This window comes from Lutra lutra, chromosome 2 (genome assembly GCF_902655055.1).
Source record: "Lutra lutra chromosome 2, mLutLut1.2, whole genome shotgun sequence".
Classification (NCBI taxonomy): Eukaryota; Metazoa; Chordata; class Mammalia; order Carnivora; family Mustelidae; genus Lutra; species Lutra lutra.
In genome coordinates this window covers 124,325,104-124,339,084 of record NC_062279.1, presented here as the reverse complement: position 1 = coordinate 124,339,084, position 13,981 = coordinate 124,325,104, and positions in this window count along the sequence as shown.

The window sequence follows — 13,981 nt, the reverse complement described above, 5'->3', positions numbered from 1 at the left end:
CTTATGAACAATAGTCATTAGTCATACTTTGTTAATTCCATCTGCTTTCCCACTAATGTATGTAATTATATATTAATGTCAATGATTTTTATCATCTCTCTTTATATATGGCCTCTTAGATCCTTGAGCTTTTCCTTCCATATATTTACCACAATTGTAAGCGTATTCTTAACATGACTTCTTTACAAATGTATCAGCTTCTCATAGAAAGTCTTTAAAGTTCACAAATAACTATTTTTTTCATTACTACATTCCTCATTGCCTAGCACAAAAGATAACACATATAGAATTATCTGAACATCTTGTTTAAAAATGGTGTTAACCATGGGATGCCTGGGTGGCTCAGTCAGTAAAGTGGCTCAGGTCATGATCCCAGGATCCCGAGATCAAGTCCTGCATTGGGCTCCTTGCTTTGCAGGGAGCCTGCTTCTCTCTTTCTCTCTTTCTCTCTCTCTTTCCCTCTCTCTCTCCCTCTCTCTCTTTCTCTGCCAATTGCTCCACCTGCTTGTGCTCTCTCTCTCTCTGACAAATAAATAAATAATTTTTTTTTAATAGTGTTAACTATATTTTACTTGTTATAGCATGTTTCCTTGGTAATATCCATGGCTTCTTAAAATAAAAGTGTGCTTTCTTTTCCTATATTATCTTAAACATTGTGTTTCATTAGTTAATATTATATTCCAGTTCTCCCTCACCTTCTCAGGGTCCAGCATACTATAAATTTACTCCGAATATGCTTTTACATTGTTACTCTTCCTCAAGACAGATAGGATTGTATTTTGTCATTGATGGAAAACACAGAGAATGTATGCCCAAAAGAGAAATTTCTAAAAGGTGAGTAAGAGAAAATATAGAAAGAGACAGGTATCAACATCTAACTGTGACTGTGACCCTCTGCTGCTGGCCTCTGCTACTCCTTTTTTATTCTTCAGATTTATTTATTTATTTTAGAGAGAGAGCTTGAGCAGGGGAGAGGGGCAAAGAAAGTCTTAATCAGCCTTCTGCACTGAGCCCAGAGCCAGACACAGGCCTTGATCTCAAGACCCCCAGATGCCACCTGAGTTGAAATCAAGAGTCTGGCACTTAGACACTGTGCCCCTCTGCAACTCATTCTTACACATCATCATTCCAATTCTTTGTAAAGGTAACATAGCTCAACTGTCTAATAATATTCAGATCATGGTAGTGATCACAGATTTCTTCTTGAAACTGCAGAATCAAAAAAGCCTTTTGTTGTACTTGTTGGTGAGTCTGGAAGAGGAGATTGGAGAGAGGAGATAATTTGGAAAGAAGGATTGCAGGTATCCTCTAAGTTGCAGGTAAGAAATATTTACAAATAATTAATCATTTATTCTAAGAAAACTTATAAGTTGTTAAAGAAGACTTTTTTATAAAGGTCACAAATTCAGTAGGAACAGTGTTAGTCCTAGTTTTTGTTTTTATTACGTTAATATTGAATTATGTTTTCTGGCTTTAAAAATCCCTACAGGCCAACAGGCATATAACATAATCTTATCTGTAATGAAACATTAAATATCTCATATTTCCCACATTAAATATTAAAATATTAAATAATTTTTGTCCTCCTCTTACCCCAATTAACAGTGTAATTATATAAAGGAGAAGCTGTGTGTGCAGCTGATTTACAACTACTTTACGCTACAATACATATTTAATGTTATTTTTACATCAGGTACTCCATGCAAATTTGAAGTGTTTGATGTTTTAAGGAAATTTAAAGTGAAATCAACTCTCAAAGTGACTAATATTGAAAAAAAAAAAAAACAAGAGAAAATGTTCACTTATTTTTGTGAAAAGTTGCTTTGGTGATTCTCTCAAGCAAGTTATAAATACTGTATGTAATAACAAAAACCTTGCCAATTATGAGAGGTGCAAATACTTTCAACTGAAGATGGTTTTAAAAATTATCATTGGCTCACCCCAGGCTTTAAGGATGCTTTTCCATGATATTTAAAAGAATGATTTTGCAAGAAATATATTTATCTGTATATAAATTATTAATTAAAACAGACTCCAGGGAAAAGAAGAAAGATAAAGACAAGATATTGAAAATTAATAAACTATTCCAATTTATAGGTGGACAGTCACTTCTTTACTCAATGACTTCTTGAATCTAAATATTATGCCTAATGACACTTGGAGGGGGTATATTTAGTCTAAAGAGAATAAATTGTCATATGTTATGGAGAACATTTGGGTTTCATAACATTATTAGATATTAGACATTTTATTGTGGGATTCATTTGAATTTCTTCAGGTACTAACTAGGATGAAAAATTTACCTCCCACAAAATAGATTTTGGGAATCCTAGTCTATGCTAATTTGTACTAATCAGTTGGCTGTCTAATCTATGTTTTTATGAAAATGATTTTCAGGGGCACCTGAGTGGCTCAGTTGGTTAAGAGTCTGCCTTCAGCTCAAGTCATGATCTTAGGGTCATGGAGTAAAATCTTGCACCAGAGTTCCTTGTTCAACATGGAGTTTGCTTGAGTTCCTCTCCCTCTGGCCACTCCCCTACCTACCCCCTCCACTATGAATGTGCACACTTTCTCTTTCTTTGTCCCTCTCAAATAAATTTAAAAATCTTTAAAAAAAAAAGATTTTCGGAGTGACCCAGGTTAGTTGTATATTTCATTTACTTATGACTTTTTAATTAATTTACATATATTTGTTATTTACACTGTTCTTTTATATTTTATCTCAGTTGATCTTCCTAATAGGCCTGTGAGCTTCACAGAAAGAAAGAAAAAAAAAAAGTATTCACAGCCTGCTAGAATGAAGACAGGGTCTTAGAATGTTTAAGTAACATTTAAAATTATAGAGTCCAGATCATTGACTAAGGTGGTGTTGTTAAATAGATCATACAAGCCAAAGCTCAATTTTAAATTACCTCATCACCACATTAAAAAGAATGAAGAGGAACAAATAAAATTCATTTTATAACATTTCACCAAAAATGTCCAACACTTTCTTATTTAAGCATGTGATCAATATAAAACTTCAAATAACGTTTTACATTCTTTTTTTTCTTACTAAGTCTTCAAAATCCAAGTATATTTTACACATAAAATACATCTCAACCTAGACTTGTCTCATTTCAACTACTCAGTTGCTACATGTAACTAGTGACTACTGTACTAGACAGCACTTATCTACTACACATTCTTAGAAAATTTTTTCCTCTACACCATGAAATCCATCTTTTTATTTTTTTTCAGAGTTCCAAAATTCATTATTTATGCACCACACCCTGTGCTCATGCAATACATGCCCACCCACCACCAGGCTCACCCAACCCCCTCATCCCCCTCCCCTCCAAAACCCTCAGTTTGTTTCTCAGAGTCCACAGTTTCTCATGGTTTATCTCCCCTTTTGATTTCCCTCAACTCACTTCTAACCTTCTCCCAATGTCTTCTGTATTATTCCTTATGTTCCACAAGTACGTGAAACCATGTAATAATTGACTCTCTCTGCTTGACTTATTTCATTCAGGATAATCTCTTCCAGTCCCATCATGTTGATACAAAAGTTGGGTATTCATCCTTGGTGATGGAGGCATAATACTCCATAGTATATATGGACCATATCTTCTTTATCCATTCATCTGTTGAAGGGCATCTTGGCTCTTTCTATAGTTTGGTGACTGTGGCCATCGCTACCGTGAACACTGGGATACAGATGGCCCTTCTTTTCACTACATCTGTATATTTGGGGTAAATACCCAGTAATGCAAGTGCAGTGTCATGGGTAGTTCCATATATAATTTCTTAAGGAATCTCCACACTGTTTTCCAAAGTGGCTGCACCAACTTTTATTCCCACCAACAATATAAGAGGGTTCTCCTTTCTCCACATCCTCTCTCTCTTTTTTTTTACATTCTATATGCATGTATTCATCTCAACTATCTCTTAATTCTTTCTTTGATCTCTACATTTACAGCCTTAATTCATGCTCTGTCATCCTCACCCAACTTAGTTCAGTAGCTCACCCAGTGGTATGATTCCTTCATGTCTCATCCATTCACTGTACATCCTGATGCTCTGATGACCTTCCTTATTTGTGTCATGTCACTCTCTGGTTCAGAGGACACCCCTAGTTTTGTCTTATTATGAAGTAGGAGCAATGTTTACACATTTTTTTAAGTGTTCTCTAGGTGATTTTGATTACTGGGTATATTGCAAGGATACTATTTCCTCTCCATTGATATGTGCCATTATTCTGACCTATCTCAATATTGTACACTTTCCCGTAATTGTTGCTTTTGTGGCAGGCAAAATATGTTTGGAAATCTAATAATATATTCCCTGAACAAAATTATTTCAGTCAGTTCATAGTGAAAGAGCAGTTAAATGCATTCATGTTAGTTTCTGAGTTGATTTTTTTTTCCAATAAAAATGTTTTTCTTCCTCAGAAAGGATATTATGGTATTAGGCTAATTTGAACTGACCAACTCTGAGCTTGAATTCATAATTTCTGTTCCCTTTAAAGTAGGACTATGTAGGAGTGTTAGAGTATGAGTTTTAAATTATGAATATTTAGACAAAATAGGTCAACTTAGATCTATCTTTTTATATTGAAATGCAGAAAATGAGATTGCTAGAAAGAAGTCATAGAGCTATTTTTTCTCAGTAAACCACTTTTTATGTATTGTAAAGTTCTTTATGATGTGGCTCACAATTTGTATTCTAAAGAAATATATTCCTCTAGGCTTTATTTTTATGTGATAAGAGGATTTCCAACCCATTCTTATTGGAAAAAAATATACATTTATACATATAGTGCCATAATTAGTTTGTTCTTTAGTCAAAATAAAAAAAAAAAAATCTTATCACCAAAGGGAAAATTTTTAAAAATACTATTAAGTTTTCAGCTATGATCAAAGTTAAAATAAATAAATGTGTCTCTGCAGGCATTAAACTATATCTTCAAACCGAATGCAAAATAAGAGCAACCTTAGGGATTTTTTTTTCAATGAAAAAGACCCCAGTAATAGGATAAAAATGGAAATGGATTTTATACATACTTCCCAAGGCTTATATTTGATAAGACTTTATAAGGAATTTAGTAGGATGAAATAAAATGGCAAGATCAAAGCACACACACCCCGAAAAGGATTTCCTGCTATGAAGCATGTAAATTGGGATGATGTGGCTAATGAAAAGTCTTATTTTTTAGATTCCTTAAATTGTGCCTAGAGCAAAAAAAAAAAAAAAAAAATTAAACATTTGATTTGATTAGTATGATCAAATAATTTAAGCCAGGCAAAACACTTATTTTAAGTCATTTTTTAAAAACTTCTTTAAATATCATGTCTTTTCCACAGAATTTATTGGAAGTGTGTAAATGTGCCACAAGTGTGTTAGAAACTGCAGTGCTATTTGTTCTGTGTGATTGCAGTCATCTCCACTCCATCCGTTGATGGTTGTGCTTCTGCAACATAGGCTTTTCAATTCTTCAAACACACCAAACATATTTCTTATATATGTGTTGTCCCTACTATCCCTACTAGTTTTCTTCCCCATTCCTTGCAAGATTGGCTGTATCTTTTTTTTTTTTTAGGTCTCAGCTTAAATATTACTTTTCTAGAAAATTCCTTTTATCATCCGAACTAAAGTTGGTCTCCCTCTCTTATTTCTCTATTTTTTCTAATTTGAGTATAGTTGGCATATAGTGTTACTTTAGTATCAGGTGGACAACATAGAGATGCAAGTTTTCTACAGGCTATGCTATGCTCATCACAAGTACAGCTACCATCTGTCACCATATAACCCTCTATTATTTCTATCTTAGTGACAGGTTTGTTTCTTTTTACAACTTTTTACAGTTTGTGATTCATTTACTTTTGATTGATTACTTGCTTATTTGTTCTTGTCTCTCTTCTTACCTATACTATAGCCTTTTATGAAGAAAAGCAAAATGTCTTTTCATCAATGATTTCATGTTAGTGTATAGGACAATGCCTGTCACATTAGCACCCAATATTTGTTGACTGACATGAATAAATAAATGAGTCACAATATTAAGTGAGTTTAATATATTTTAATCTGTTTATCATTAATTTTAAGAAAATTTATAATTTCACTTTAATAATGTGAGAATATTAGTCATGAAAATCTCATGATTCAAGTGAGACAGATTTTCATTGCAATAGAGTCTAAAGATTAGTATTAGTGATAATTTACCCAAATAACCTAAAGAATTTTCAGATATAGCAAAAGAAATTTTCAGGAGAATAACCAGAGCACCCATGAAGTTGGTAGAGAGATTTGAGACTATTCATTCATTACAACCTCTTACTTCCACCCTAATCTCTTCCTTGTTGATTCTACAAGTTTCCTTCACAATTCATGAAGATAATACTTCTGGTTCAGGAGGTATTTCAATTCTTGACAGGTAACAGATAATAAATAAGTAGGCCAAAGATTATATAGCATGGAGTTGGTGATAAGTGTTATATACAATTAAAAGGGAGCACAACATATTGGTAGGTGGTTAGGGAAGGTCTCTCTGAGAAGATGACATTTAAGCATAGACCAGAAGGAGTGGAAGAACATGACAGGCACAAGAGAGAGCAAACAAGTGCAAGGCCAGAAAGTATGAATAGATTTTTGTGTGCTCAGGAAGAAATGGTGTTATGGATTGAATTGTGGTCTTCCCCCGCCCCGCCCACACACACACAAAACAAAAAAAAACATTGAAGTCCTGAGCACCTGTAGGCTCATTATAAATGTAATTAGTTAAGTCAAGACAGAGACATCCTATAGTAAGATGGATCCTTAATCAATATGAGCAGTATCTTTATAAAAAGAGAGAAGGTGATGTGAAAACAGACACACAGGAGAAGAAACCTATGTGAAGATGAAGACAGAGACTGGAGTTATGCGGCCACAAGCCAAAGAAACATCTGAAGCTACCAGAAACTAAGAAGAGAAAAAGGAAGTTCTTTCCTGAAAGGTTTCAGAGGGAGCATAACCCTGCTCACTCTCTGATTTCAGACTTCTAGCTTCCAAATCTATGGAATAATAAATTTATGTCATTTTAATCCATTCCATTTGTAGTACTTTGTTACTGTAGCCCTTATGAAATTAAGTCAAGCAGGTGGGTCAACATACATGCACAGGAAATGATTTGGAAATGTTGTTTATAATTTTACAGGTGGCTTAAATTCAGGTTGACAATGACTTATATTACCAAGAACATATTATTTTGTTTGTAAATTGCTAAAGGTGGTGACAAAGAAGAATTCAGATATCCGTGCTAACATAAATCAAAGATAGAGGTAATATTACTTTTTTTTTTCCCCTCTGAGTGTTGAGGGCAAAAGAAATTAATACAAAGCAAGCATGTGAGAAGAGCTAACATATAGAGAGAACATACTAGGATTCCTATTTTAGGTGAAAGTTTCATTTCTAGAACATATGATTTAGTCTTCTCCCTAACTGCTGTGCTCAGGGAAAATTACATAAAAAAAAAGAGAGAAGTGTTTATATCTTATATTCAGTTAAAGGAGATTGGAATAAAGTGGAGGAATAAGGAAGTAGTACCTTTTACTGCTGGAACATTTTTATTTGAAATTTGAACTCATCCACTAATAAAAGTTCACTTTAGCCTAGTTTCTTAAAACAAACTATAGTTTACCCATATTAGAGTTCACCAGAGAAAGAGTCCAATGTATAGATTTATTGAAAGGAATTGGCTCAAGCAATTATGTTGGCTGAGAAATCCCAAGGTCTGTAGTCAATAAGCCACAGACTCTGGAGAGTCAATGTGAGTCAGAAGGCCTAAGAATCAGGAGAGCTGATGTGTTGTTCTAGTGGCAAGCAGGCAGGCTCATGGCCCAAGAGGAGCCAATGTTTAGCTGGAGTCTGAAGACCAGAAAGTAGTAGTGTCCTGGCTCAAGCAAAAGGCAAGAAGAGTTTCCTCTTGCTCAGTGTTTTTCTCTTTACAAAACCTCACTTGATTGGGTGAGGCCCACCAGCAGTACGGATAGAAATCTGGTCTACTCAGTCTACTAATTCAATTTTAATCTCATCCAGAAACACTCTTACAGACACACCCAGAATAATGTTTCACCATTTAGACACCCATGGCCCAATCAAACTGATACATAAAATTAATAAAATTAACCATCATACTATCTTTGTTTTTATTCTTTTTAAAAAATATTTTATTTATTTATTTTTATTTGAGAGAGAGAGAGATTGAGTGAGCCTGTGAGAGAGTGAGAGAGCATGAACAGGGAGAGGGTAAAGGAAGAAGCAAACTCTGCATTGACTAGGGAGCCCCCATGCCGGCTTGATCCCAGGACCCCAGGATCATGACCTGAGCCAAAAGCAGATGCCTAATGCACTGAGCCACCCAGAAGCCCCTCTTTGTTTTTATTCTTTAAGAAAAGTATTTCATTATTGTTTTTCTATTCTCAACTTCTTAATCAACCCATTTTGGTCGATTTATTTGCTAAGATTATACTGAAATGATGTCTATAATAATAAGCATTGAATTCCTAAAATAAATTCTTAGGCATTTTTCTGTTCTCTTAGTTGACATCTCTGGAGTATCTGATTTTGAGATCATTCTTTTCTCTATAACATATTGCCTTTCCTTGGCTTCTGTGGATCCTTATTTCTATGGCTCTTCTTTAATATCTCTAACTTCTCTCCTTTACTGAATCTTCTTTCCTGGTTTCTCTTCTTCTCTCCAAATTTTAAAATCTCTCTATTTTCAAGTATTGTTCCTTGTCCCACTTCTTTTGCATTGTAAAATTTCCATGAATTACCTATTTCATATCTATGGCTTCCAATGCCCTGTGACTCAAGTCGTTTCTCTCATTTAGGGCAACTCAACTTTCTGTTGAGTCCTAGATCTACCTTAAACACAACATATATACACTTAAACACAACACATATAAAAGTAAACTAAAATACTGGGACAGAGTTTGAGAGGAAGATGTTTATGAGCCCTGTAGGTATCAGCAATTTGGGGGTAAAGGAAGCATGAATGACAGAAGAAGCTGAGCTGCAAGGGCAAGTACACCTGGACATCAATCAGTTGTTGGACTCAGGTGCCCTCCAAGAGGATGTGACTTTGGGCACATGGTTCTCTTTAGTCTGGGGCATTCTCTCAAGTGAATTTTGATTATAATCTGTCAGTCAGCAACTTTTTTAACCACTGGGTAAATGAGTTCTTCTCTCTTGAAAGGGATGAAAGTCATTTGGACAACCCAGTGCACAAATTAGTCTCTCTAATGTAATCCCTACCTCAGTAAATGGAACTATCATGATACCAAGAAGTAAAAACAAGAACACTTCCCTCACCCTGCACCATTTCTTCTCTTTCCAATTGGAAACAAAACTGCTTCAACTTTACTTTCCAGAATTTACTTGGGAAAATTTTTACCATATAATCCTCTGTATGATGTCTCTCATTGAGAATCCTCTTGCTAAGGCCTTATCAAGATCTTGGTTATATCACGTTTGGATAATTTGATTTTCTAATTGGTCGATCCTCCATGTTGTTACTAACAATCATTGAAACATACAAAAAAAAGAATTTATCTTTTGATAATACAGTGGATAATTGTGTCCCAATTCACTATAAATTACAGATACTTGTTTTCATGTCTACTTAAAAAATCCCACAATATTTACATTGTATTTGAAGAAAACATCCAGTAATAAGCAGGTTTAATGATTGACATCTGTTAATTTTCCTGGTTAACTTGTGTTCATGTTTCTTAAGAAAACAATAAAAGAAACCACAGATATTAAACAATTGAGCATTTTACCTTAATAAAATACAGACAGTAACTTCACACGAGGAGTTTCCTATAACAATTGACTACAATCACTACAGTATGTCACAGGCCTGCCTGGATGAAGGTATGTATTTGATAGGTTGACTAGAAACTAACTTATCTGAAAGAACTAAGAGCCTTCTGGAGGAAAAAAGGAGGAAAAGAGTCCCTAATAAATGATTGGTCAAAAATAATGGTTTGGTGACAATATGTATGATTCAAAATGGGAAGGGAGATATGGAAGGAAGAGAAGTAGAAAAAAGATGGGAGGGGGTATTTTTGTAACTAACTAAATCAATCCACTTTTCTACAGAATTATAACTGAGTTCGAGGGAGGGAGATCAAATAAAATAAAAAATACCATTTGTACAGAATTGTGTATCCCTGTGAACAGAATTTTATCTAACTCGTTTAAATACAAATACATCACTGTTTTCAATGACACAAATACAGAGATTAGGTATAGATTTGCATAGTTTAAAGAATTATTGGGAAAGGGGCACCTGGGTGGCTCAGTGGGTTAAAGCCTCCACTTTGATCAGGGTCCTGGGATAGAGCCCTGCATGGGGCTCTCTGCTCAGCAGGGAGCCTGCTTCCTCCTCTCTCTCTCTACCTGCCTCTCTGCCTACTTGTGATCTCTGTCAAATAAATAAATAAAATCTTAAAAAAAAAAAAAAAGAACTACTGGGAGAGCTAAGGGAACAGACTCTAAGATCCATGGTGACTCCAAAAATCACACCATTAAAATTGAGTTGCCAGGAGAGTGGCTTGCTCTGCCACAATCTGGAAGCTTCCAAGGCAACTTCAGCCCTGATAATCATGACACTTCTGCCATCATCCATGCGAAGAAATGTGGGCTCTTGTGTTCTGTCTCTCTCCCAATTCATTCATTTATTTACTTATTTTTCTCCCAGTTTCATTTATTTCCAAATCAGTGTCTCCCAGGACTTACCCAGGCAAGTCACATCCAAAACTGTGTCTGCAGAGCTTTCTGAGAAATGACGCTTTAGCTTTCTCATCTCTTAAATTCTGAAGGCACCTTAGAAAGAAGTTAGTGTGTGGTGAGTCTCCTCAACATATCTGTTACAGTATTTTTTTTCTCATACAAAAATATGTGTGTGTGTGTGTGTGTGTGTGGTGTGTGAGATACTGGGAATACAAAAGAGGTGTATGTGTGATTCTGGGAACACAAAAGAGCATGGCTTTTGATCCAATGTGACTGAAACAGCACAAAGTCATATTAAAGAGACTCCCATGCTTCAGTGGAAAGCAACATGCAAGTTTGAAGGAATGAATAACCAGCAGCGCCCACACTAGGAGGCTATTGCCTTCATGTCCTCAAAAGCACAGAAATACCATCAAATTTCAAAAGAGACTGAGGCAATGCCAGTTGTGAGAGTGTTTTGTTTTCTGATGTTGGTAGCAGGGGCAGAGGTGAGGTGCATTTATGTCATTCCCTCTGGCAGATAACTCATTCATTAACATAGGCTAAAATGATTTGCTTTTGAACACATATAAGACAGCAAGTGGAGATCCCCATAATAAAGAAAAAATAAGGGAAATTAGAGACCTATGGACTACTCTGATAAGGTTAATAATAAAGAAAACACTAATTCTCAAAAGTTTTTACATGGGTTGGTGGTACAAATTATTCGAATTGGTCAGTGCTTTGTGGCCAACAACATATATATAAAGCAATGGCTACAGAAATATTGAAAAAAATTTAAAACCAAATCAGAGTCATTTGACTAGTTAAGGTACTGGTTATTTCAAATAACTGCTGGAATCTCATATCAAAAGGTAATTAAGGAGAAGGAAAGAAAGAAGGAAGGAAGGGAAGGAAGGTAGGATAAAAAGGTTACTCAACAAATGGTGCTGGGAAAATTGGACAGCCACATGCAGAAAAATGAAATTGGACCATTTCCTTACATCACACATGAAAATAGACTCAAAATGGATGAAGGGCCTAAATGTGAGAAAGGAATCCATCAAAATCCTTGAAGAGAACACAGGCAGCAACCTCTTTGACCTCAGCCGCAGCAACTTCTTCCTAGGAACATTGCCAAAGGCAACAGAAGCAAGGGCAAAAATGAACTATTGGGATTTCATCAAGATCAAAAGCTTTTGCACAGCAAAGGAAACAGTTAACGAAACCAAAAGACAACTGACAGAATGGGAGAAGATATTTGCAAATGACATATCAGATAAAGGGATAGTATCCAAAATCTATAAAGAGCTTATCAAACTCAACACCCAAAGAACAAATAATCCAATCAAGAAATGGGCAGAGGACATGAACAGACATTTCTGCAAAGAAGACATCCAGATGGCCAACAGACACATGAAAAATGCTCTACATCACTCGGCATCAGGGAAATACAAATCAAAACCACAATGAGATACCACCTCACACCTCACACCTCACACACAGAATGGCTAAAATTAACAAGTCAGGAAATGACAGATGCTGGCGAGGATGTGGAGAAAGGGGAACCCTCCTACACTGTTGGTGAGAATGCAAGCTGGTGCAACCACTCTAGAGAACAGTGTGAAGGTTCCTCAAAAAACTGAAAATAGAGCTACCCTATGATCCAGCAATTGCACTACTGGGTATATACCCTAAAGATACAAACGTAGTGATCCGAAGGGGCACGTGCACCCGAATGTTTATAGTACCAATGTCCACAATAGCCAAACTATGGAAAGAACCTAGATGTCCATCAACAGATGAATGGATAAAGAAGAGGTGGTATATATATATACAATGGAATACTATGCAGCCATCAAAAGAAATGAAATCTTGCCATTTGCGACAACGTGGATGGAACTTATTATGCTTAGCGAAATAAGTCAATCAGAGAAAGACAACTATCATGTGATCTCCCGGATATGAGGAAGTGGAGATACAACATGGGGGGTTTGGGGGTAGGAAAAGAAAAAATGAAAGAAGATGGGATCAGGAGGGAGACAAACCATAAAAGACCCAATCTCAATAAACAAACTGAGGGTTGCTGGGGGGAGGAGGGGAGGGAGAGGGTGGTGAGAATATAGACATTGGGGAGGGTATGTGCTATGGTGAGTGTTGTGAAATGTGTTTTAAACCTGGCAATTCACAGACCTGTAAGCCTGGGGATAAAAATACATTATGTATTTATTAAAAAAATTAAAAATTAATAAAAGCAATAAAATTAAAAAAAAAAGGTTACAGAATCTCAGAAAAAGAAAAGTCACACAGTTGTTAAGTACCTAATAATTCCAGCAGGTAAAGATATAGTCAGTAAAACACTAAGAAAATATATAGTACATGGAATGGAAATAGTTCCATCCTCAAACAGTACAGTAAGGTGATGTATTGATGGCACATAACATATGCTGAAGGGATTTATGTAAAAAACTTCTATACCGAAGATGATGAGTGAACAGATTTCCCTAGGAAATGTCTTGCCTTGCAAGATTTGTAAATCATGGTTAAATTCAATAAAATATTTTCTGCTGTGAAAGCCAATGGAAATAAATAATGACTGAAACATATTTAAAATGTGGCCTTCATATTTGGAAATAAAAATATCTGTCAGCATCTGTACAGATAGTACTGCATCAGTGATTGGCTTTATGGAGGATTTCACTTCTCTTGCAAAAACAAAACAAAACAAAAAGAGTCCTCACATCACATTTTTCACAGAGAGGTGCTAGTATCAAAATTCTCAGAAATGAAATGAAATATTTCTTGATGATGTTACAAAATGTTTTTTTAAACAAAGACAAGTTCACTCAAGAGCATTTAAAGAAGTATATGAAAACCTAGACCAAGAACATATAAATCTTGTGCAAAGCACAGAAATTTGATGGCTTAGCCAAAAAAGCATTCTCAATAAGGTGTTTGAGTTGAAAGGTGAATTGGAGAAATCATTTTCAGAAAAGTAATGTCAGGCTTTGCAGAATATTCAGAAACAAGCTTACTATCAGGTATTTTTCATCACATGAACCTATGAAACAAGAATCCAGTGTCCTGTGGAGTATGTTCTGCCATTGAGTGACTACAGCCTTGGCTTTAAAGGAAAATTTAATCTTTGGGCAAATCATGTTGCAAAGGAAATGTTGAAGTGTTTCCTGTTTTTTGGTCTTCATGGGGAAAGAGAATATCAGACCATTCTAAGTCTTATTGA